This window comes from Canis lupus, chromosome 1 (genome assembly GCF_048164855.1).
Source record: "Canis lupus baileyi chromosome 1, mCanLup2.hap1, whole genome shotgun sequence".
Classification (NCBI taxonomy): Eukaryota; Metazoa; Chordata; class Mammalia; order Carnivora; family Canidae; genus Canis; species Canis lupus.
Genome location: NC_132838.1, coordinates 104,085,868 through 104,109,566, shown reverse-complemented (window position 1 = coordinate 104,109,566; position 23,699 = coordinate 104,085,868). Strand labels below are relative to the sequence as shown.

Genomic DNA, 23,699 nt, shown 5'->3' with positions numbered 1-23,699 from the left:
ATATGAAGTGCAGTGAAATACAATAATATAAAAAATACAATAATATAAAACAAAGTGCAGTGAAACCTCTGAAGAGTGAAAATTGAATTAAACTAATTTTTTTAATAAAATAAAATCAGTGTGTTATGAAATTCTGAAATCTGTGTTCTGGCAAAATCTGACTACAAAAAGTGGGATAATTATCTGGAACTTTGTGAGTATTCAAAGAATCTTTATTCAAAATGGATGTTCCAGTTCCTAAATCTACTGAAATTTGGGAATGGAAAAGGAGTTCTTCTTGAAATAAATGTCTTAATCACTTTGTAAAAATCAATGAATTTTTTTAATTTTAAAAAAGAGTGAGCTACCTCAAGAAAGACTTGAATTATGAAGATGATCTTTTATCTTTAAGTTCACTTTTTTAAATAATCTTTACAGCCAACATGAGGCTCAAATTCACAACCCTGAGATCAAGAGCTGCACGGTCTTCTGACTGAGCCAGTCAGGTGCCCCTTTGCTTTTTTTTTTTTTTTTTTAAAGCAAGTATTCTACATTTAGCATTTAGGTTTTCCTGAGGTCAACCTACTACACCTGGTCTTTTCCTGAGAAAGAGGGAAAAGTGTATCAATAGAAACAGGCTATGGCATTAGCCCCTTTGACTGCATTAGGATGGGAGCAGCTTGGAAATCAGGCCTTTGTACCTTCCAGAACTGGACTTTATGTGACACATTTTTAGTGGTCTTTTTTATTGGGGTGAAGTGCATTTAATGTAAAATTAACCATTTTATTAATTTTTTTAAAAGATTTTATTTGTTTATTCATAAGAGACACACACAGAGAGGCAGACACAGGCAGAGGGAGAAGCAGGCTCCATGCAAGGAGCCTGATGTGGGACTCCATCCCTGGACCCCAGGATCACGCCCCAAGCCAAAGACAGACGCTCAACTGCTGAGCCACCCAGGCGTACCAAGCATTTTATTTTTAAATAATTTTTTAAAGATTTTATTTACTTGAGAGAGGGAAATCAAGCAGGGGAGCAGCAGGCAGAGGGGGAGGAAGAAGCAGACTCTGCTGAGCAGGGAGCCTGACATGGGGCTCGATCCCAGTACCTGAGATCATAATTTGAAGGCAGACACTTGACTAAGCCACCCAGGTACCCGCAGCTTAATCATTTTAAAGCCCATGATTCGGGCATCTGGGTGGCTTAGTGGTCGAGCATCTGCCTTCAGCTCAGGTCATGATCCCGGGGTCCTGGGATCAAGTCCCGCATTGAGCTGCCCACAGGGAGCCTGCTTCTCCCTCTACTTATGTCTCCGCCTCTCTCTGTGTTTCTCATGAATAAATAAAATCTTAAAAAAATAAAATAAAAATAGCTCGGAGAGCCTGGGCAGCTCAGTAGTTGAGTGTCCGCCTTCAGCTCGGCTCGAGGCGTGATCCTGGGGTCCAGGGATGGAGTCCCACATCAGGCTCCATGCAGAGAGCCTGCTTCTCCCTCTGCCTATGTCTCTGCCTCTCATTAATAAATAAATAAAACCTTTAAAAATAATAAAAATAAAATTGGTTTGACACCACCAGAAGATGTAATTATGGCTTATAAATCTTTGCTTGATGTGTCCGGTTCACTACTAAAGATGTATTTATTGCCTCCCAGACACATTATTTGTTAAGCTGGTTAGCAGATGAGGCTGATTATCTGATGACGATGATGTCATTTCTCACTGATTATCAGGTCTCCTTATGCAATTATTTTTTACTGACTTGAGATGATACTTGAATTGGCTGGATGCTTTCTGGCCCAAAACTCAAAACCTAAGACAAAGGGTAGGCAGACATCTAGTTATAAGTAGACTTATATGTGCTATTTCTAAAGACTCTTTAGCCCCTTTATTTGAGCATGTTTGTTTCTTCCTATGCAGTTATCCATGTTAAATCAGTTCTTTGCTTATCTGTGGATCCCCCAGCTCCCCCAACTCGATTTAGGGGCAATAGCACTTCTCTGGTTAAAGCAGAGCAAGCTCTGGTAACCAGAGCAAAATGGCCTGGTAAAAACACTGTCCCTGCCACTTACTCATTGTGGGACATTGGCCCAGTCAACTAAACTTCATTTTTTATCAGTTTCCTCATCTGTAGAATGAGATTACATGGGCTAAATAAATTAGTACACGTAGGTGCTTAGAACAATGTCAGGCATATACTAAGCACTCCACATGCTACCAGAGTGACTGTTATTGACAGTGACCTAACCATCACCTAATCATCACCTGGAAGCTCCCCTTATTTTTATTTATTTATTTATTTATTTATTTATTTATTTATTTATTTATTTATTTAGAGAGACTAAGAGGCAGAGACAGGAGCAGCCTCCCTGCACAGAGCCTGATGCAGGACTCAATCCCAGGGCCCCAGGATCATGCCCTGAGCTCCCCAAGTCCCCCCACCTGGGAGCTCCTTACGTAGGCTAATCCTCAGGCCCCAGCCCAGGCTTGCTATTTCAGAAACACTGGGGCTGGTACCAGCGCTTGTGTTCCAGCAAGCCCCCCAGGTGATCCTGAACTCCCTTCTGCTCAGAGGCACTGATCTGAGGCATGCCGATGCTCTCTCTACCACGCACTCGAATCACCTGGGGCTCTTGTGAAATAGACTCAGCAGTTCTGCAGAATCTCCATTTGTTTCTAGTTTCACTGAGATGTGATCTAACATGTGTAGGTTCCAAGTGAACAAGTTGCAACATGACTGTGGCCATAGTAGTAGCTAAGCCCTCCATCCCGTCACATACTTACCATTTGTTTTTTTGTGGTGGGAACATTTAAGATCTACTAAGTCAGCAACTATCAAGTCTCTAATATGTATTAGTAGCTCTAGTCACCATGCTGTATGTTAGATTACTAGAATGTGTTAATCTTAAAACTGAAGTTCACACCGTTTGAGCAATATGTGAAGATTTTGCATTTAGCAAGCTCCCAGGTGATGCTGATCGTGCTGGTGCGTGGACTTCACATCAAATGGCAGATAACCAGGGGCTGGAGGATCAAGGGATTAGATTAATGGCTGGGAGGAAAAAAGGAGGAGGGGTGGGACTGGGGTGTGGCTGCCAAGGGATGTATTTAAGTCGCGATGCCACTTTAACCAGCTCTTGATACAAGAGCTCCAGACAGAGCATGGGAACACGTCTAGATCTCGGGACATCAGGCACAGACCTTTCTAAAGGTAAGCCAGAAGTATGGGAACTGAAGGACATCATGTGAAGGAATCCTGAGCAGCTGACAAGGGTAGTGGAGACAAGGCTGTCCTCCCCTGGCAAACCCAACTAGAGGGAAACCCAATTCTTTCTTTGAATTCTAAATCTCCCCTTTGTTAGCTGTGTCAAAATTCCTCTGATCCTTTGGAAACGGGGCCATCTGATCCCTATTGGGATGATTAAGTCCTAGAAATGGAAGCTTAACCAAGAAATCTGGAAATCTACAAATCTCATCATTTCGCCAAGTATTTACTTGATTCCACGGCTTGTGCTAAACCACTTTCAGGCACAATCAACCATTAAATCTCTTAAAGTGGTTACAACAAGGGGCGCCAGGTTGGCTCAGTCCGTGGAGCATGCAACTCTTGATCTCAGGGTCATGAGTTCCAGTCCCACATTGGGTGTAGAGATGACTTACAAATAACATATTTTTAAAAATAACAAACCCAGTTACAGCCGGAAGTCTCAATTGTACAAGGAATGTGAGGGTGATATGCTTGCTCCAAACCCACAGGGCAGGTAAACAGGAATGCTAGGACTCTGTCATGAACACTGGAGCCCAGTTCAATAAACTACACTATTAAGTATGTGTTGGCTGCTGGTTCTCCAGAGGTGGAGCATAGCCTAGCCTCAAACCCATCATTTAATCTCCCGGTGACTGTTTACTCACCTGTACCAACCACATGGGGAATGAGAATTGAATCAGTTAATATTCACAAAGCACTTAGAAAAGTGCCTGGCATGCAGTGAGGCTTTAGATATGTTCTTGAGGACTAATGGACATACAACATTGTGAAAGTTTAAGGTGTGCAATGCATTGACTTGATACCTTTATATATTTGATAGGAATACCACCACCTACCGCTAGTTAACACCTCTATCACAACACATAATTACCCTACTTTGCTGTGGATGAGAACATTTAAGATCTAGTCACTTAGCAATTTTAAAGTTTATACTACAGTATTGTTGACTATAATCACTGTACTGGGCGTTCCAATCCCTAGGTCTTACCCATCTACTAATTGAATGTTTATAAGTTTGTATCCTATAACAAAATCTCCCCAACCCACCCACCACCCCCTGTGCCTGGCAGCCACCATTCTGTCTTTGCAAGCTTAGCTTTTTTAGACTCTACATATAAGTAAGATCATACAGTATTTGTCTTTCTCTGATTTGTTCCACTTAGCATAATTCTCAACATTCATCCATGTTGTTGCAAATGGTGGGATTTCCTTCTTTCTCTTGGATGAAAACTCCATTCCATTGATACATGTCTATAAATACTTATATTTATATACCTTCTGTATCCATTTATCTGCCAACAGATGCTTGGGTTGTTTCATGTCTTGGCCATTGTGAATAATGGCTGCAGTGTTCAGAGAGGGGTGCAGACATCTCTTTGACAGTATTTGTTTCCCTCAGATATATCCACAGAAGTGCAATAGCTGGGTCATATGGCAGCTTTTTGGTTTTTTTGAGGATCCTCCTGCCTTTTTAAAAGATTTTATTTATTCATTCATGAGAGATAGAGAGGCAGAGAAGCAGGCTCCATGCAGGGAGGCTGACATGGGACTCGATCCCAGGTCTCAAGGATCACACCCTGGGCTGAAGGCAGCGCTAAACCGCCGAGCCACCCGGGCTGCCCTCCTCCTGCCTTTCTGTCACCGATTCTTGTGGTTTTACTCACAAGACCAGAGCTAAGATAGCTTTGCTTGTTCTGCTTCTTACAAATACCTTCTTCCATTTTGTCTCACTCCCTTAAGGAAACTGAACAGCATTAGTTAATTAGGCCGTCAAATGAATCCTTTTTCCTTTCATGGTTTGCTCATGTGTCTAATTTCAAAATTTCCCTAGTGTCAGAGGTCATAAAGACATTCTCTTAAAAAAAAAAAAAAAAAAAGTCCTCAAATGGCTTTAAGTTGTGACTTTCTCACTGAAGCCCCTTCCAGGTCTTAAGTCCTCTTGGTTAATCTCATTTGTTTGTAGGTATCTTGGAGTTTGGGGTTGCTTTTGCAGTTAGATGTCTTCTTGTGCTTTACTTTTATTTCTAGTTGAATATGGCTTGAACAGAGAAATGTTATAGGTCTTCTAACTACCAAAACTGCTTAACTCACAGTAGTTCTAAAAGCCCATCTATTGATTCTGGTGGATTGTCTAGTAATTAATCATGTTATCTACAAAGAATCCATTTTATCCTCTTCCCTTTTGATCTTAACACATTTTTTTTTTCTTAGTGGAACTAAATTACCCTGCCTGTGTGCTTGTAAATATCCCTTTCATGCTCCTTACTCTAAAAGAAACGCACTTAATTTTTTTCCATTAAATATGTTTGCTATAATATGATGTTTGGTATATAACTTTCACAAAGTTGTGGTAAGATGGTTTACTCCTTGATTAGCTAAGATTTTGTCAGATTAAAAAAAAATCAACCCTGTTGATGTGCAACTTATAATAGTCTATTCATTTTAAGTGTACCCTTTAGTATGTTTTGACAAATGTATATGCCTAGGAATCGCCACCCCAATGGAAACCCAGAACATCTCGATCACCCTAAAAAAAGGTCACATCCCAAGTGTGGTCATCATCCCCCACCCCCATTCCAACACACAAAACAAGGTCTCTACCACTAGCCCCAGGCACCATCTGATCTGCTTTCTCACCCTACAGATTACTTTTGCCTGCCTGGGATTGCTTGTAAATCTTTGTGTCTGCCTTTTGTTCAGCATGTTTTGGGGATACATTTGTGTTATATGTACAGTGGCTCATTCTTAATAGGTGAGTGCTACTCCACTGTATGAATACAACATAATTTGGCTATCCATTCCTTGCTGATGAATATTGGGATTTTTTTCTCCCCAAACTTTTGGCTACTATGAATAAAACTGGTAGGAACATTCACATATAAGCCTTTGTATGGACATTTTTACTTCTCTCACCTACCTAGGCAGATATCTGAGAGTAGAATTGTAAGAACATTGGATTATTTGTATATTCTGGACACGAATTCGTCTGACACAGGTGTTATGATATTTTCTTTCATCCTGTGCTTGCCTTTTGAAGAACAAACATCTTAATTTTGAAAAACCCAGTTCATCAATTTTTGCTTTTATACTTTCTGGTCTTGACACCTTTGCCAACCCAAGGTCTCAAAGATTTTCTCTGTTTTCTTCCAGAAGCATTAGACTTTGTTTATGCCTGAAGTCTACCTGTAGTTCATTTTTGCATCTGATTCAAGATGAAGGTTGAGGTTCATTTTTGTTTCCCATATGGATATCCAGTTGATCCAACACCGTTGGATTTCTTCTTTGTCTCATGTTTGATTCAGAAATGTGTTTAATCTCCAGACACTGGGGGAGAAATGTTAATCATGGTGTTACCAACTTCTATCTTAACTCCACTATTTATGTTCAGATAAATATTTTGTATGATTTAAGTTATTTAAAAATTTTTGAGCCTTGGTCTGTGGCACAGCATACACTATCTGGATGAATGTTCCATATACAATGGAAATAATGTAACTTCTGCCATTGCTGGGCATAGTGTACTCTAATATAAATCAACCTGCTCGTAGTATTTTCATAAAATTTCCCTTATCTCAAGGATCACAGCCCCGCACATCTGAAAAGTTTCCTACATTTTGTCCAATTCTGTTCTTTAAAATCATAAATAGGTGGTGGATTTTCATAGAAAAAAATTTTGCATTGACCATGATATTTTTATGCCTTAATTTATTAGTGTGGTAAATTATTTTTTCTGATATAAATATCTTTTCCCTTCTGAGATAAAACTTACTTGCTCTTGTATATGTATTTTAAAAACAATCTTGGGTCAATTAACATATTTTAATGACTTTTGAAACTATTTTCATAAGTGAAATTGGCCTATATTCATCTGTTCCCTTTTTTTTCTGTTCTTTATTTTTTTACCTTTCCTTATTGTCCTTAACTGGTATGGAGTTAAGGCCACGTTGAACCTGGGAATCTGGTGGGTGACTTTGAAACGGATCAGAGGAACCTGGGGATAGATGGATATATGCATTGTCTTGAATGTGGATAGGACTTCATGGGGGTGTCAATATACATATAAAATGTATTGAGATTGCACACTTTAAAGGTCCTTGCCAAGAGGGCCTTGCCATAGGGGATGCTCAGTATGAGTTCCCCTGGAACAAGTGATCCAAAAGACCATGTCCAAGACAGAAAGCACAGAGACTTTTATAAACTCAGAAGTGGCATCCCATGGCATTTTCTGTACTTTACTGGCCATAAAGACCCGAGTTGGGTATCCTGTTGGATGGAAGTTTACAAAGGTGTTAACACCGAGAGGTGAGGATCGAGGGGTGCCATGGTGAAAGTACTGTGTGCCTGGGAGAATGATATACTGTGTGTGAGAGATTCAGTGCCTTCCTTGAAGACTATTTATGATAGACAACATACGCATTAGTGGAGAGTAGAGACAGGGAGAAGCAGGCTTCCCACTGAGAAGGAAGCCTGATGCAGGCTTGATCCCAGGACCCTGGGATCATGAACTGAGCCAAAGGCAGACACATCACCCACTGAGCCACCCAGGTGGCCCTACACTTGAAACTTCTGAATAGCCTGCTTCTCCCTCTATAGCTCCCCCTGCTTGTGCACTTGTGTCTCTCTCTGTCAAATAAAAACTTAAAATTTTGAGAGAAAGAGAACAGCCCCAGTGGCTCAGCGGTTTAGCGTCACCTTCGGCTCAGGACGTGATCCTAGGGACCGGGGATCCAGTCTCATGTCAGGCTCCCTGCCTGGAGCCTGCTTCTCCCTCTGCCTCTCTCTCTCTCTCTCTCTCTCTCTCTCTCTGTCTCTCATGAATAAATAAATAAATAAAAATTTTTTGAGAGAAAGAGTGAGAGTGATCACAAGCAGGAGGGAAGGGCGAGGGAGAAACAGACTCCTTGCTGAACAGGGAGCCTGCTTCTCCCTCTGCCTGCTGCTCCCCTGCTTTACTCCATCAAATAAAATCTTTAAAAATTAATTAAAAAATAAAAACTTTTCTAAAATTAAATACATGCATACATTAACTCTTTTCTATGCTGAATATATGGAAGAGCAACTATGACAAAATGAGGCTAAGGACACATGACAGAAGTTATCCAGGCCATGCCTAAGTATTGGGAATCTTAGTCACTCAATGGCCAAGCTTGACCTCGGTGGAGAGGGAGGGGAGGTCAGGTGTGGAGGATAAAATTGTCTTAGCTCCTCATCTGTGCCTTTTTCTCCTTCCCAGGAAAGCACCAGAAGCATTCACAAAGGAAACGAACAATGTTCACTGAAAAACAATTGGCAGATTTGGAATGCTTGTTCAGTAAGAACCCATATCCCAATCCCAGCCTTCAGAGAGAAATGGCCTCAAAACTGGAGATCCATCCCACAGTCCTGCAGGTTGGAAAATAAAGCCCCACCTTGCCAAGCCTCCTCCCTGGAAGACCCTTCACTCAGAGGCCCTAGGACAGTATCACTCCAGTCCCCGAGACTCCACCCAACTCCTCCCCTGAAACCCTCTCTCCCAATCCCTGGAGCAAAGATCAGGACACTTTCTGTAAAGGATCAGGCAGTAAATATTTTCAGCTTTGTGGCCCATATGGTCTCTGCCAAAATTATTCAACAGCATGAAAGCAGCCATCAACAATATGTAGACACATGGATGTGCCTTCTACATTCCTATAAAATTTTGTGGACACACATTTGAAGTTCTTATAATTTTCACATGTCAACAAATACTCTTATTGTGGGTTTTTGTTTATCTCTCAACCATTTAAAAATGTAAAGCCTGTTGTTTGGGGTACCTGGCTGGCTCAGTGGAAAGAGCACATGACTTAATCCTAGGGTCATGAGTTTGAGCCTTATATCAGGTGGGTGTAGAGATAACTTTAATATATAAAAACTTTAGGGGGAAAAAAATCTGTTCTTAGTTCATGGGCCATACAAAATCACAGCTGCAGGTCAGATTTGGCTATAAGCCTAAGTGTGTTGACCTGAGTCTCCTGTTCTGGGTGTTCTGATCCCTGCCTAACTTCTATCCCCACCACTTCTCATTTCTGTTCCCTCCTGGGCCCAGGCTGGGAGAGTTTCCAGCAACCGGATCTAATATGGAACTAGCTGTTCTCACCTAACAGTACCCATGGTATCAGGTAAAATGAAAACCTCTAGAATTTCATTTGGATTCATCAACCCATTGGTCCTCTCTTTGCTCCCTAGGTTTGGTTCAAGAACCACAGAGCAAAACTCAAGAAAGCAAAACAGCAATTATCTGCGATGGAGGTCAAGACCAGCTATTCCAAGAGAAATACAGATGCACCTACAGGATCCCCTCATGGTGTCTGCCCTGCTTCCCTGGTTTACACGGATCATCCGATACCTTCCTTCCAACTCAGCATATGCTCCAATTTTAAGGCTCTCGCAGACCATTCTGTTGGCCACAATATAGTCCATTTTGGCTGCTGCCAAGATCCTAACATCTACTCCCTTTGTCCCATTATGGAATCTCCTATTCTTTCCACAGGCTTCACTACTGATTCTTTTGGTTCTTCATCTCCACAAAGAAACTAATGAAAAAGTCCTATACTGTAATGATTTGCAATAATTCCCACACAAGAGACAAATACAAGATCTAGAGCATGGATGCATTTCAAAAACCTGCTCCGTGAAAGAAACAACACAAAAGTGGAATTGAGTGGAAGAGGTGCTAAACAAATTTGTTGAGATGGGGATGTTTTGTCGTAATTACGATGGCAGTCACCTGGATGTGTACATTTATCCAAAGACATGGAACCGTAATACACCACAAAAAACCAATGATGTGACAGGATGGAGGCGTCAGCCAATGCCATGACGGTAATTCGGCAATATATAATATATCAAAACAACACACTGTATACCTCACACTTGCACAATGTTGTCTGACAAATGTATCTCAGAAAAGCCAGAGAAAGATTTTAATCATATTTTTTAATTCAGTTATATCTATAAAAAGGGACTACTAAGGATATTTTTCCCCTGCTTCTTTGTCTTCATGTTTTCTCTTCATTGTTCAGCTAAAAAGACATAGTCAATGTCAGTAAGTGGCAGTTGGCTTATTTTTCAACTTTTTGTCACCTCCAACCATCATTTTATGTCTTGCTCACTCAAATATCTCCATTCCCCCAATCCTCCAATTTTTCTTTCCTTTTTTTTCCAGCTCCCTCTCTATTAATGACAATGGAAATACCCCAAGCCCTTCCAAAGAAGCCCTTCTGCTTCCTTCCAAACCCCCGTCTCCTTGTGCTGGTAGCATCTGAATGAGTCAAAGGTCATCAGTTAACCATGGGCTTTGTCAGGAACGTGGGACTGAGGCTGCCGGGCTATGTACTTGTTATACATCAGAGCTGGCCTTGGTGCTTACATGCAGGGAGATGCCCGGGAGGTGGCATACTCGTCCCACACAGGTATCCTGTGTATCCCCCAGCTGCCTGGCTGCAGTGCTGAGTTCCTGGCATCTCTAGTCCACCCTGAGCTTCAGAACCTGTGTGCCCTATGGTGAGCCAGAATTCAACCACTCCCCACTTCCCAACCTTTTTCTCAGTGTGTGCTCCCCACCAACTCGCCCCTGAAGAAACAACTGGCATGCTCCCAGGGTATAGCTTTAGGAGGATTAGTTTCTCTCCCTCTCCTCTTCCCCGCCAGAGACAACCATTCCGGCATGTGCCATGTGTCTCATCCTGTGGCATGTTTTTACACCGTATGCTCTCCTAAGACATCTAGGACACCCCCGCCCCGCAGCCTAGAAGGAACCACTGCTGCTTTGACTTTGATTCAATCATGTGAAATTTCTGAATGGCCATTCTGCAGGAACCCTTCTGTGTGGCTTCCATCACTTACATGTTCTAAATGAAATTCATGCATATTGTAAGCAGTCCGCTGTTAACATAAGGAGTACTGGTGTAACAGTGGTTCTCAAGCAGGGGTGGGTTTTGCACATCTGGTGACATCTGGCAGCACCAGGAGGCATTTTTGGTTGTGGCACTGGGGAGAGGAGGGTGCTGCTGGCATGTATCCAAATGGATGCTGAGCATCTCATAATTCTCAGGTCAGTCCCCCCACTACAAAGAGTTATCCAGCCCAAAGCATCAATGGTGCCAAGTTGAGAAACTCTAGTATAGCCTGACAGACTGGACATGCAAATGGACAGGAGCCAGAACATAGGTGAGAACTCTGACCCATAACCTCTGTAGCAGTCAGTTCAAAACAGCCCCAACTCTCCAGGACCACGTCAACGATGGAGAACTTCCCTAATGTTTGCCCCATCCTCACTTTCACCTAGAATGAACCAGAAAAAGCCAAATGTGTCCCCACAGCCAATCACATAGGGTGCCCGTAATTAATTAGGTGATTAGGGTGTTATTGCCTAAGTCTGCTACTCCCACCATCAGCAAAGAGTTACTTCTGCTTGGGGGACCTCAGCAATCATCAAATAAAATGACAGCTGATGGAGAGTTGGATCCATACAGAACCACAGGTTAAAAACTAATTCTTGGTCAGAGTGAAGAACTCTAGAGCACCTGGGTGGCTCAGTGGTTGAGCATCTGCCTTTGGCTCAGGGTATGGTCCTGGGGTCAAGTCCCACATCAGGCTCCCCACAAGGAGCCTGCTTTTCCCTCTACCTATGTCTCTGCCTTTCTCTCATGAATTAATAAAATCTTTTTTTAAAAAAAAGCATGAAGTCTACATTCTTGTTTATTCCAATAATGAAAAATGAGTTCAATTATTCTTTTTGGGGTTAATTTTTTTCTCAGTTTCACATGGAATCCATGGATTTTTATGCCTTCTTAGAGGGCAGGTATCCACTGATTTCCTGGGACCAGAGGGCAAGCTGAACATGAGTTTCTTCCTGCTTCCCACCCCACCCCAGGTGCCACCAAGTAGGTTTTCAAAATGTATTTGGAGGAAAGAAAACAGGAGAGAGAGATTGGTCAGGTCAACCAGAGGCTTTCTAGTGCCTTAGGATAAGAGCCCTGCCCTGCATCTAAGCCCCTCCTACCAGACCCTCGAGGCCAAAACCTGCAGATTCCATAGAGAACACCTGGGGAGCTTTCGAAGCCCAGGTTGCAGGAATGGAAGACAAGTGGTCCCAGAAGCAGCTGTGAATTAACCCAGGATTGTAGGTAAACGAGAGTCCAAGCTCCAGAGACACACCACAGCCTGAATGCTCCAGAGATGCACCTCTTGAGAAGACTCCAAGACATCCCCAGACGGAGGAAGTCCCTACGGTGAGGCGAAGGGGAGGGCTAGGGCGCAGGGTGGTGGAGGTTGAGGGCCGGCGCCCACCAGGCAGGTGTGACGGTGGGACCCCCCAGGCTGGGAGGGCTCGGTGCCCAACACCTTCTGCACCCCTAAGGGTGGGAACACTTGGAGACTCTGAAGCTGGGCTTGCATCCTGCCTTCTGACCCCTGGCAATGAGTGGAAGAGACCCATCTCCACAGTGGGGACTTGGTTCTCCTGTTGTGGGTGTTCACATAGAATGTGTGCTCAGATGGCCTCTCCATCACCCCAAATGGGGCCAATGTTCATCTCCACTTACTACTTAGCCTGTGGCTGAACTTCCAAAAAACCCAAACCACAGCATATGAACTCATGTGTGTCTGTGTGTGCATGGCTTCTTTCACTCACCATCTCACTGGTGAGACTAATTCATGTTAAAGGGAGTACAGCATTTAAAATTTTTTGAGGGGCACCGGGGTGACTCAGTCGGTTGTCTGACTTTGGCTCAGGTCATGATCCTAAGGTTCTGAGATCAAGCCCCCAGTTGGGATTCCAGCTCAGCAAGGGGTCAGCTTCTCCCTCTCTTCTGCCTTCCCCTTGCTTGTGCACAGTCTCTCTCAAATCAATAAATAAAATCTTTTTTAAAGATTTATTTGTTTGTGTGTTTATGATAGACACACACAGAGAGAGAGAGGCAGAGCCACAGCAGGAGAGAGAAGCAGGCTTCATGCCGGGAGCCCAACGTAGGACTCCAGGATCGCGCCCTGGGCCAAAGGCTAAACCGCTGAGCCACCCAGGGATCCCCTAAAATGTTTTTTTAAAATGAAATCAATTTAACAAAATTTTTAAATAATAAAATTAAAAAAAAATTTAAAAGACCCTTGGTAGGGGCTCCTGGCTGGCTCTGTCAGTAGAACATGGGATTCTTGATCTTGGAGTCATGAGTTTGAGCCCCCTGGGGTACAGAGTTTACTTTAAACATTTTTAAATCTTTAAAAAATAAAAAAAAATAAAAGAGAGCTCTTGGTAAACCTAATACTAGGTGATATTCAAATTTCCCTGATGGTCCCCAAAGCACCTTCTTAAAATTGATGTGGGGTTTGTGAAGTTTTTTGGGGGGATGTTTTTTTGGTGCAGAAAGGTGGTTTTATTAAAGAACAGGGATAGGGGGCACCTGGTGTCTCAGAGGTTGAGCACCTGCCTTCGGCTCAGGTCGTGATCTCAGAGTTCCGGATCAAGTCCTGCATCAGGCTCCCCACAGGAATCCTGCTTCTCCCTCTGCTTATGTCTCTGCCTCTCTGTGTATGTCTCATGAATAAATAAATAAAATCTTAAAGAAAAAAAAAAAGCACAGTGATAGGGCTCGTGGTCTGAAGAGCAGCCAAAGCCGATTGGTTTTTTGGTTTGGGCTTTTAAGATTTCATTTACTTACTGAGAGACAGCACGAGCAGGGCGAGGGGCAGAGGGAGAAGCAGACTCCCCACCAAGCAGAAAACCCGACTTGGGGTTCGATCCCAGGACCCCGGGATCATGACCTGAGCCAAAGGCAGGTGCCCCCAAAGCTAGTTGCTTAAATCAACATGCAAGTAATATTGTGTCAGGGCTTACAAATGCATGGAAACAACTTCCACCATTACTAGCTGGATAGCTTCCACTTGTACGAATGTTTCCTAGCCAAATGATCACTAATAGAATAGTAAAAATTGACAAGGCAATAGAATCTGTACAGGAAATATAATAATGGCTGTCACAAAGTAAGCTTTCAAGGAATATTCTAGAAAGGAAAGAATGGTTTCCTAGCATCTTCAGAATGAGAGCCTTTTTTTACATCAAATCCTGCTCCATCCCTTTCTACCACTTTCTAATTCTGTCTTTCCCCAAACTGTCTGATGATGAGAGCTGCTGCGGGAGAGCTTCTGCAACCAGACTCTAGGACGACTCCCCTGAGGAGGCTCTGAGTGTGTTACAGGTGTACATGTGTGTATACAGACACGTAGACATACACTAACACGTGCCCAGGAACTCTCAGAAGCTCTTGTCAAAATACGGCTACTCACTTTTTTCACTTAGTTTCACAAGTACACCGAGCTCTGTCCAGTCTTTTCCTATTGCCCCAAATTCTCTCCTCACCGACCGTTCCCTTCTGTCCTTTCAGAGCAACAGTGGCTCCAGAGGGAGCTTCCTTACCATTCTACGTGGATCATCTCCCCATTTCCAGACCCACCCTCACTTTTCTGATCACACCTGCCACCAGTAATTATTTCACTGGACCACTTGTCACATCAGATTCAGAGTCCACAGGCTCAGAGAGCGAGCCTGTTAGTTCTGGGGGCATCTCCAAACCTACCCAAAAAGCTGTGCTTGAGAGGAGAACCAGGGACCCCGGGGGAGCACTGAGTCATGGAGAGGGGGCATGAGTGAATGCAGGGCCCCTGGGGGAAACCACAAGGGGCTCCACAGAGGGGCTCTTCTTGGAGCACGTGGAGAGGAAATTCCAGAGCAAATCATCAGGGTGAGTAGGACTGGGGAGATTAGGGATGGAGAGGAGTCTGGGTAGGTGTGGGCCGTGACCCTGTGACTGGTGGACTCAGTCCTGAGTATCTGTGGCTCCCAGCAGACAGCTGTCATCATAGCCAGCAATGCCTGTGTCTGCGACCGGTGCCCCTAGCATAGGGTTTAAACCCTCTTTGCTGGACTTTTCTCACCTGATAAATGGGAATAATGATCCCCACTGAGAGGACAACAGGACAATGTGGAATCCCATGAGAAGCACTTAGGAACATCCCCACACCAAGAGGGGAACTGAAGCTCAGGGAAGTGACATTTATCAAGGACATGGAACTGGAGGGTGATGGGTTCCTCGGGCTCTTTCCCCGCTGCCCCTTCAAAGGAGCCACAAAGTCAACAGCCCCTCTGTCTGTCCCACAGGCCACTCAAGTGCCATGCAGCCCTTAAGGGCACCCGCCCTGCCCAAAGTCCACCGTGGTGGCTCCACGGACACCATTTGTTCTGTGGCTCCCGGGAAACCCCAACGTGAAAGCTCTCCCATCCTTCCAGTGAGTCTAAGCTGCCCTCGCTTCTGTAACCTCCCCTCTTCCCCCACCAGGTGGGGCTCCAGCTCTAACCTTGAGGGCGTCCAGAGCACCAGCTGGCAAAAATTCTACATAGTATATATTTTTTTAAGTTCTCTGCCATGTGCAATCTCTGTCCCATATTCTTGTCCTCTTCCATATCCTCCTCATCCCCCAATCTCTGTGCTCCCCCACCTTTGCCTTCACCTGTCTTCCCCCACCCTTCCCTCATCTCTCTCCTTCATCTCACCCTCACCTGTCCCCCCCACAATGTGCCCTCATCACCACCTCCACCCATTCCCCTACCCTCCCCCAGACTCCACCTTCATCTCCACCCTTACCCCACCCTCATCTATCCTCCCCTCCAGCCTTCTCTCTAGGCCCCACCCCACCCCGCCCTCATCATCCTTACCCTCCTTTCTTCTCTAAACCTTTACAAATTGCAAAAGCCAATCTTCACCCACCGGCCATAAAAACAGGCAAAGGAGAATTTGCCAACCTTTGGTCTAGAATCTGGGTGACTCACAGTCTCAGCCTCTTTGTGGCTGAGAGATTTTCCAGATGCAGCAAGAAGCACCTCCACCTCCGCTCCCGGGGAAATCGGGATGAGCTGGTTATCCTATCTAGAAGAGTTGAGGTCCCTTATCTTCCAAAAGGGCAGCTACTGAAGTAGAAATGAGATTGGGAAGAAATAATCTTATTATGTAATTTATCTGCCTCAACGTCCTAATCTGAAACTGGGAATTGGAATGGTGGCTGGCCTATAAACCTGTTGCAAGAGATTAAATGCAGTGATATGGGAAGGCAGTCGGATGGTGCCTAGATATGGCTAGCTAGTACTCCTCTTCCACTAGAATCAGAGGCAGACAGGATGCATGTTTTGGGCAAGGCTCCACCCTAATCCCAGGGCACCCACCAAGGGTATCCGTTCTAGGGTCTCCTGGTGTCCAGCCCCAGGAAGAAGGAAAGGCTGGTCATGAATCTGGCATGCCTACTCAGTGTCTCCTTCTTAGGACAGCAAGGGCACAGCCCAGCCAACAGCCTTTGTTTGCCTAAGACCAGCTAAGGAAAGCCTCAATACCTAACCAACTCTCAACTTAAGGAACTGTTGGTATTTTTCCCCAGGGAACACATTTAAATTATAAGTCTCTAAGGTGTACAGCATGGTGGTTTGGTATAAATACACACCGAAATGATCATAGTGGGGGTATCCGGTTGGCTCACAAGGCTAAGCCTCTTGGTTTCTGCTCAGGTTATGGTCTCTGGATCGTGAGATGGAGCCCCACCTCAGACTCCGTGCCGAGCAGGGAGCCCGTTTGGGGTTCTCTAAAAAAAAAAAAAAAAAAAAGAAAGAAAGAAAGAAAGAAAGAAAGAAAGAAAGAAAGAAAGAAAGAAAGAAAGAAAGAAAGAAAGAAAAAGAAATGGCCACCAATCTCAAGCTATCTAACCCGTCTACCACCCCACATAGTTTCCATTTGGATTTACTATCTTGTGGATTTCATCACTATGCTGTACCTCAGATCCCCAGAACTCCTTCATCTTCTAACTGAAGTCTGGACCCTTTGATATATGTCTCCCCCATTTCCCACACCTACCCTGGCAACCACCATTCTCTCTAGTTCCAAGAGTCCGGACATTTCTAGACTCCGTGTAGAAGTCAGATCACGGAGTAGGCCTTTGTCTCTCAGGTTTGTCTGTTAATAATACCCTCCATCATCCATGTCTACACGAAACGGCGGGATTTCCTTCTTTGAATAATATTTGAGGGAATCTTTTAAAACTCTTTCTGTCCATCCCTTAGAACTAAGGTTCGCAGAGTTTAGGTCATCCAGTCCAGATCTTTATTCCTATTCGTGTGTCTAGAAACCCCACCAGGGCAGCCCCGGTGGCTCAGCGGTTTAGCGACCCCTGCAGCCCGGGGCGTGATCCTGCAGACGTGGGTTCGAGCCCCATGTCGGGCTCCCTGAATGGAGCCTGCTTCTCCCTCTGCCTGTCTCTGCTTCTCTCTCTCTCTGAATGAAAAAAAAAAGAAAGAAAGAAAGAAAGAAAGAAAGAAAGAGAAGGAAGGAAGAGAAAGAAAGAAAGAAAGAGAAGGAAGGAAGAGAAAGAAAAAGAAAAAAGAAAGAGAAGGAAGGAAGAGAAAGAAAGAAAGAAAGAAAGAAAGAAAGAAAGAAAGAAAGAAAGAAAGAAAGAAAGAAAGAAGAAAGAAAGAAAGAAAAAAGAAAAAGAAAGGAAGGAAGGAGAGGAAAAGAAACCCCACCAGAAGAAGATAAAGGGCTCCAATGTCAATCACGTCCCGTTAGTCCCCAGTCAGGATCTTCGAGACTCACCCCATTTCCCTAACCACAGAGCCCCTTAGGGTGGCCTCTAGCCTTCGGATAGGTCCCCGCGCCCTGCCTTCCTCCGGCCACAAGCCCGAGGCTCGCGCCTCCTCCCCGCCTCCCTCCTGGAGCCCGGGCAACCGCAGGAGGCAGGAACGAGGCCCCGCTCTGGGTCGGAGAAAGAGGTGGGAGCTCCGGGAGTCCTTTGGAAGGCAGCTGTCCTGGCAGACGCGCGCCGGGCCCAGGACGCCTTCCCTGTCACTCACCCTGATTCACAGGCTCTGTCTCCTCCCCAGATGCGGTCTAAGAGCAAAAGAGCCAGAGCAGGAAAGTCCGCCGCGTGGAAGCGCATGGAAGCGAGGAGGCCGCGGGCCAGAGGGCCGGAGGCGGACGGACACGCCAACCCGTCCCCGCTGACGTCCGCCTGCACCTCCGTCCCCAGCCTCGCGCGCCCGCGGCCCCTGACGCAGCTGGGCCCTCGCCGGCCGCGGCGCCAGCGTCCCGGCCGCCCCCCGCCCCCCGCCCCCCGCGCCCCTCAGGCTCCGACGCCAGCCCCCGCCCGGCTCCTCAGCGCCCGCTCACCTGCCCGGCGCCGGCCTCCTCGCCCGGCTGCTCACCTGCGCCCTAGCGCGTCAGGTCCCCGCGCTGCTCCCGCCCATCCCCGCCCCACACACGCCCCCTTCGCCCGCGGCTTGCGTCCCTGTCGCCGTCCCCACGCCCCCCAGCGCCACTCCTCGTGCGTCTACCCGCCCCGGATGTGGGGACGCCCGGCGGGATCCAAGCGCTGCCCGCGACGCCCCGCCCCACCCAGGGACCCCTCACCTGCAACCCCAGTGGCCGGTGGCAGCTGCAGTGCAAACGTGCTCAGCAGCACCCCGCTGCCCCTCGCGCGTCCTCACGCATCTCTTCCACCGCCAGGCCCGCCCCCACCTGCCAGCCCCCGCCTACAGGCACCTGGCCCAGTCCCCCCACCACGTCCTCAAGGTCCTACCCCCCCACCCCCACCCCAGACTCGCCAACTCCAGGCCAGCCACTCTGGCCCCTGAAGCTAGCCCTTGTTGAGAGGTCGGAACTTGAGCAGTTGAAAGTTGGCTCAATTTGAATTCTGCTGCTGGTTTGCTCGGACCACGGAATGGGGAGTCTTCTGTGGCGTCTTCGGGCCCTCACTCCTGGATGGGCATCTTTGCCCCGCACTGCCCTCAGGCCCCTCCAAACCCCGCTGGTTGAGTGGGTCCCGGTGCACCGCTGCCTTGATATCTTCCACTCAGAGCTCTGCACCCTGCAGCCCTCCGTCCAAGCAGGAATTCAGGCGCCCGTAGGGCACACTAGGCCCCATGAACTGGTGGGATCAGAGCTCCCCCAGGACTAGCCCCACGCAAGGCTCCCCCTCCTGCTTGCTCCTCTCTTGTGCCTGCCACCACCCCACGTCTTCCACGGTCTTCCAACAGGGAGTCAGTAGGTCTCAAGGCACTTTGCTCTGTTTGTTCTAACCCAACAGGGTGTCGCCTCCAGGACCTCTCTCCCTAAGAAGATCATCTGAGTGTGAGGTAAATCCTCTATGGTGGAATCTGTCCTGTGTCATGTGTAACAGTGACCCGTGCCTGGGGTTAACATTGCATTGCATTCAGTTAGACACAAGCCACCTGTTGCCCCAGACCCTCCATAGAACCCCAGAATGTGGTTCTGCACAAAGGGACTAGGCATCGCTCCCACACGCAGACACGCAGGGGCTGGGGTGGAGATCTCCAGTATTGTCTGCTCCCCAGACAAATGCCCTCCACCTGCTGACATTCTGGGGGGCTGATTCCATCTGGGATGCTTAAGTTTCTCTCTCCCTCTGCTCCTCCCACCTCTCTCTTTCTCTAAAATAAATAAATCTATAAAACAAAAGTCTAGGGATCCCTGGGTGGCGCAGCGGTTTGGTGCCTGCCTTTGGCCCAGGGCGCGATCCTGGAGACCCGGGATCGAATCCCACGTCAGGCTCCCGGTGCATGGAGCCTGCTTCTCCCTCTGCCTGTGTCTCTGCCTCTCTCTCTCTCTGTAACTATCATAAATAAATAAAAATTAAAAAAAAAAAAGTCTATGCCCAACATGAGACTCGAACTCACAATCCTGAGATCAAGAGTCCTTCCCATGCTCTATTGATTCAGCCAGCCAGGCGCCGCTACTGGGGTGTGATGACATTATTTTCTTGGGCTAATCTAAGACAACGATAACTCTAACTTTGTCCCACTCATAAGCATGTTTTTAAATTTGATTGTTACATAGTATATATTTTATAAAGTCAAAGACTTTTTGGTAGTTTTATGGTTTTATTAACACAAATATGACACGCACATAAGCTGTCTATTCATTTTCTTCACTACGCAGCCTGGCATTGGGATTGGTGACTCTGATGGCCAGCTGGGCTGCTCTTTCCACAACGGCTTTGTGGTTCTCGGAGGATACATTGTGAGAATCTTTGCACAATAAGATTTGTTGCACATCAGCAGCACATCACGCTCCTTGAGTTGTGGACTAGGAACTTCTGGAAGCCACTGAGCAGCATGTGCTTTGTTTTCTTGTTGCCCCCGTAACCAGTGTTGGGCATCAAGATCTGGCCCTTGAATCTTCTGCGTACCCTATTGTCAATGCCTCTGGGTTTCCGCCAGTTGCACTTAATTTTGACATATCGGTCTGACTGGTGCCAGATGAACTTCTTGGTCCTCTTTTTAATGATCTTGGGCTTCACCAGAGGTCTGAGGGCAGCCATGATGCCCAGCAATCGATGGCTGCCAGCTCCGCAGGTGGCACCGAGGAAGAGAGGGCTAAAGTCAAATTTCTATCATCATTACGTAAGCATGCATTTTATAAAGAGTCCTTCTTCCTCTCATTTTGTGGATGTAGGTTGTTTCTGAGATGCTGGCTTCCTACCCTACCTCCATTCTGTTAACTCAGCAAAGGACAGTTTCTTTACTAGATTCTGTTTTGGGGGATGGGTTTCTGTATCCTCTGATGATTTTTGTATACTTCTGTTTGTTCTTTCTTTCTTTTTTTTTACTTCTGTTTGTTCTACAGGACCCTAACGCTTTCTCTCTACTTCTTTTTCCCTCCCAGACTTAATCTCAAAGAATTGGTCTCCCTTACTTTGCACCTGCTTCTCCCCTAGATGCCCGGAGTCCTGAGAAAGCCATCTGGATGCATGTTGATGTGTAAGTCTCTTCCTTAAACTACTCCAGGTTCTCAACTGCTGGGATACTTTCTGCATTTTTCACAATTAAGCTGGACTTTTTCTTTTATCTCTTCCATGCATTTTTTTTTCCCGGACCGTACTCACTTGCTACAAAGGCTCAGAAGGAATGTTTGGGGATTCAGATGTGTTCTTTTTTTTCCTCCTTCTTACCTATAATTTGTAGTTTGGCCATTCTATGCCTTCTAAGTAACCCAAGAGCATAATTTGTCTCTTATCTTTCCTAGATCTATCTCCAGTACATTAAACTTGCATTGGAGACATGTAATATTGCCCAGGTGTTATCGATATCAGTAACTTGTTCATTTAAATAGCAAGGAAAATACAGAGGGAAAAAAAGCTATTAGGAGGAACCAGACTTGGGGCACTTGAGTAGTTCAGTTGGTTAAGCATCTGCCTGTGGCTCAGCCCATGATCCCAGGGTCCTGGGATCGAGCCCATCGCTGGGCTCCCTGCTCAGTAGGGAGTCTGCTTCTCCCTTACCCTCTGTGTATGCTCTCTCTGTCTTAAATAAATAAATAAAATCTTTAAAAAGAAAGAAAGAAAAGGACCAACTTTCCAGAGAACACAGCATGATACTGGTGTGTGCAGAGGCAGAATAGAAACAGATGCAAGAAAAAAAAAAAAAAAAGAAACAGATGCAAGGATAATATATATATATATATTTATATAAAATTACAAAAAATATTTTTGCTTGTGATGAGAACTTTTAGGATTTATTCTCTTAGCAACTTTCAAATATACCATACAGCATTGTAAATTATAGTCACCATGCTATACATTATATCCCAGGATTTACTTTTATTTTTTAAGATTTTATCTATTGGGGTGGCTCAGTGGCTTAGTTGGTTAAGTATCTGCCTTTGGCTCAGGTCATGGTCCCAGGGTCCTGGGATTGAGCCCTGCTGCTTGACAGGGAGCCTGCTTCTCCCTCTCCCTTTGCTCACTCTCTCCTTCTCTCAGATAAATAAATAAACTCTTTTTAAAAGATTTTAGAGAGAGTATGGGAAGAAGGAACAGAGGGGGAGGAACAAGCAGACTCCTCGCTGAGTATAAAGGCTGATTGTGGGCTTGATCTCACAACCTTGAGATCATGACCTGAGCTGAAATCAAGTCAGACACTCACCTGACTGAACCACCCAGGCACCCCAGGACTTATTTACTTTATAGCTGAAAGTTTGTACCTTTTGACCATCTTCATCCAATTCCTTTCCACCCACTCCCCACTGCTTCTGTTAACCACTATTCTGTTCTTGGTATCCATGTGTTCATGGTTTCTTAGATGCTACATATGAGTAAAATCATATGCTATTCATTCATGACTTCTTTTATTTGGCATCAATCCCTCAAGGGGGATATTATCCTGCAAATGGCAGGATAACATACCATCGTGGATATGGACCACATTTTCTTTATCCATTTGTCCATCAGTGGACATGCAGGTGTTTCTGTGTCTCGGCTAATGTAGATAATGCTGCAGTGGACACGGGGGCACAGATAAGTTTATGACATCGTGTTTTCATTTCGTTCAAATTTATTCCCAGAAGTGGAATTGCTGGATCATAGGGTAGCTCTATTTTTAATTTCTTTTTTTTTTAAGAGATTTATGTATTCATGAGAGACACAGAGAGAGGCAGAGACATAGGCAGAGGGAGAAGCAAGCTCCCTGTGGGGAGCCTGATGTGGGATTTGATCCCAGGACCCTGGGATCATGACCTGAGCCAAAGGCAGACAGACGCTCAACTGCTGAGCCTTCCAGGTGCCCCTCTATCTTTAATTTCTTCAAGAACCTCCATACTGTTTTCCACAATGGCTGCACCAGTTTGCATTCCCACCAACAATGCACGAGGGTTCCTTTTTCTCTACATCCTTGCCAGTACTCCTTATTTCTTGTGTGATAACAGCCATTCACGCTGACAGGTGTGAGGTGCTATCTCGCTGTGGCTTTGACTTGTGCTTCCCCAATGATGAGTGATGCTGAGCACCTTTTCATATACCTATTGGCCAACTGTGTGTTTCTTTTGGAAAAATATCTCTTCAGACCCACTTCCCATTTTTTTAATTAAACTGGGTTTTGTTTTTTCTTTTTTTTCTTTTTCTCTTTAACTTTTTTTTTTTTTTTTTTTTTTTTTTTTTTTGCTATTGAGTTGTAAGAGTTCTTGAGAGGCTTTGGAATTATTTGCTCCCATTTGATAGGTCACCTTCTTATTCTATTGATGGTTCCCTTTGCTCGAGCAGCTTTTGATTTGATGTAGTTTTACTTGTTTGTTTTTGCTTTTGTTGCCTTTGCTCTTGGCATCAAATCCAAAAAAATTATTGACAAAACAATGTCAAGTAGCTGACCCTCTGCTTTCTAATAGGAGTTTTATGGTTTCAGGTCATTAATCCATTTTTTGAAATATTTTATTTATTTATTCGAGAGACACCCAGAGAGAGGCAGAGGTAGAAACAGGCTCCCCTAGAGGAACACGATAGGGGTCTTGATCCCAGGATGCTGAGATCACGACCTGAGCCAAAGGCAGATGCTCAACCACTGAGCCACCCAGTGCCCCCATTAATCCATTTTGAGTTCATTTTTTTATATGGTGTAA

The 23,699-nt window shown here is 45.3% G+C and overlaps 1 long non-coding RNA gene and 1 pseudogene across 1 annotated transcript; both read right to left on the bottom strand.

Moving 5' to 3' along the window:
* Nucleotides 1-10,178: 10,178 nt before the first annotated feature.
* LOC140600285 (uncharacterized) lies at nucleotides 10,179-18,344 on the bottom strand. The gene is made up of 5 exons (XR_012003530.1): nucleotides 18,146-18,344; nucleotides 17,154-17,570; nucleotides 16,747-16,882; nucleotides 16,058-16,222; nucleotides 10,179-10,283 (listed from the first exon to the last, which is right to left on the bottom strand). It is a non-coding gene; the product is annotated as an uncharacterized lncRNA (long non-coding RNA).
* Nucleotides 18,345-20,171: 1,827 nt separating this feature from the next.
* Nucleotides 20,172-20,664, bottom strand: LOC140623708 (large ribosomal subunit protein eL32-like; annotated as a pseudogene).
* Between the last annotated feature and the right edge of the window lie 3,035 nt (nucleotides 20,665-23,699).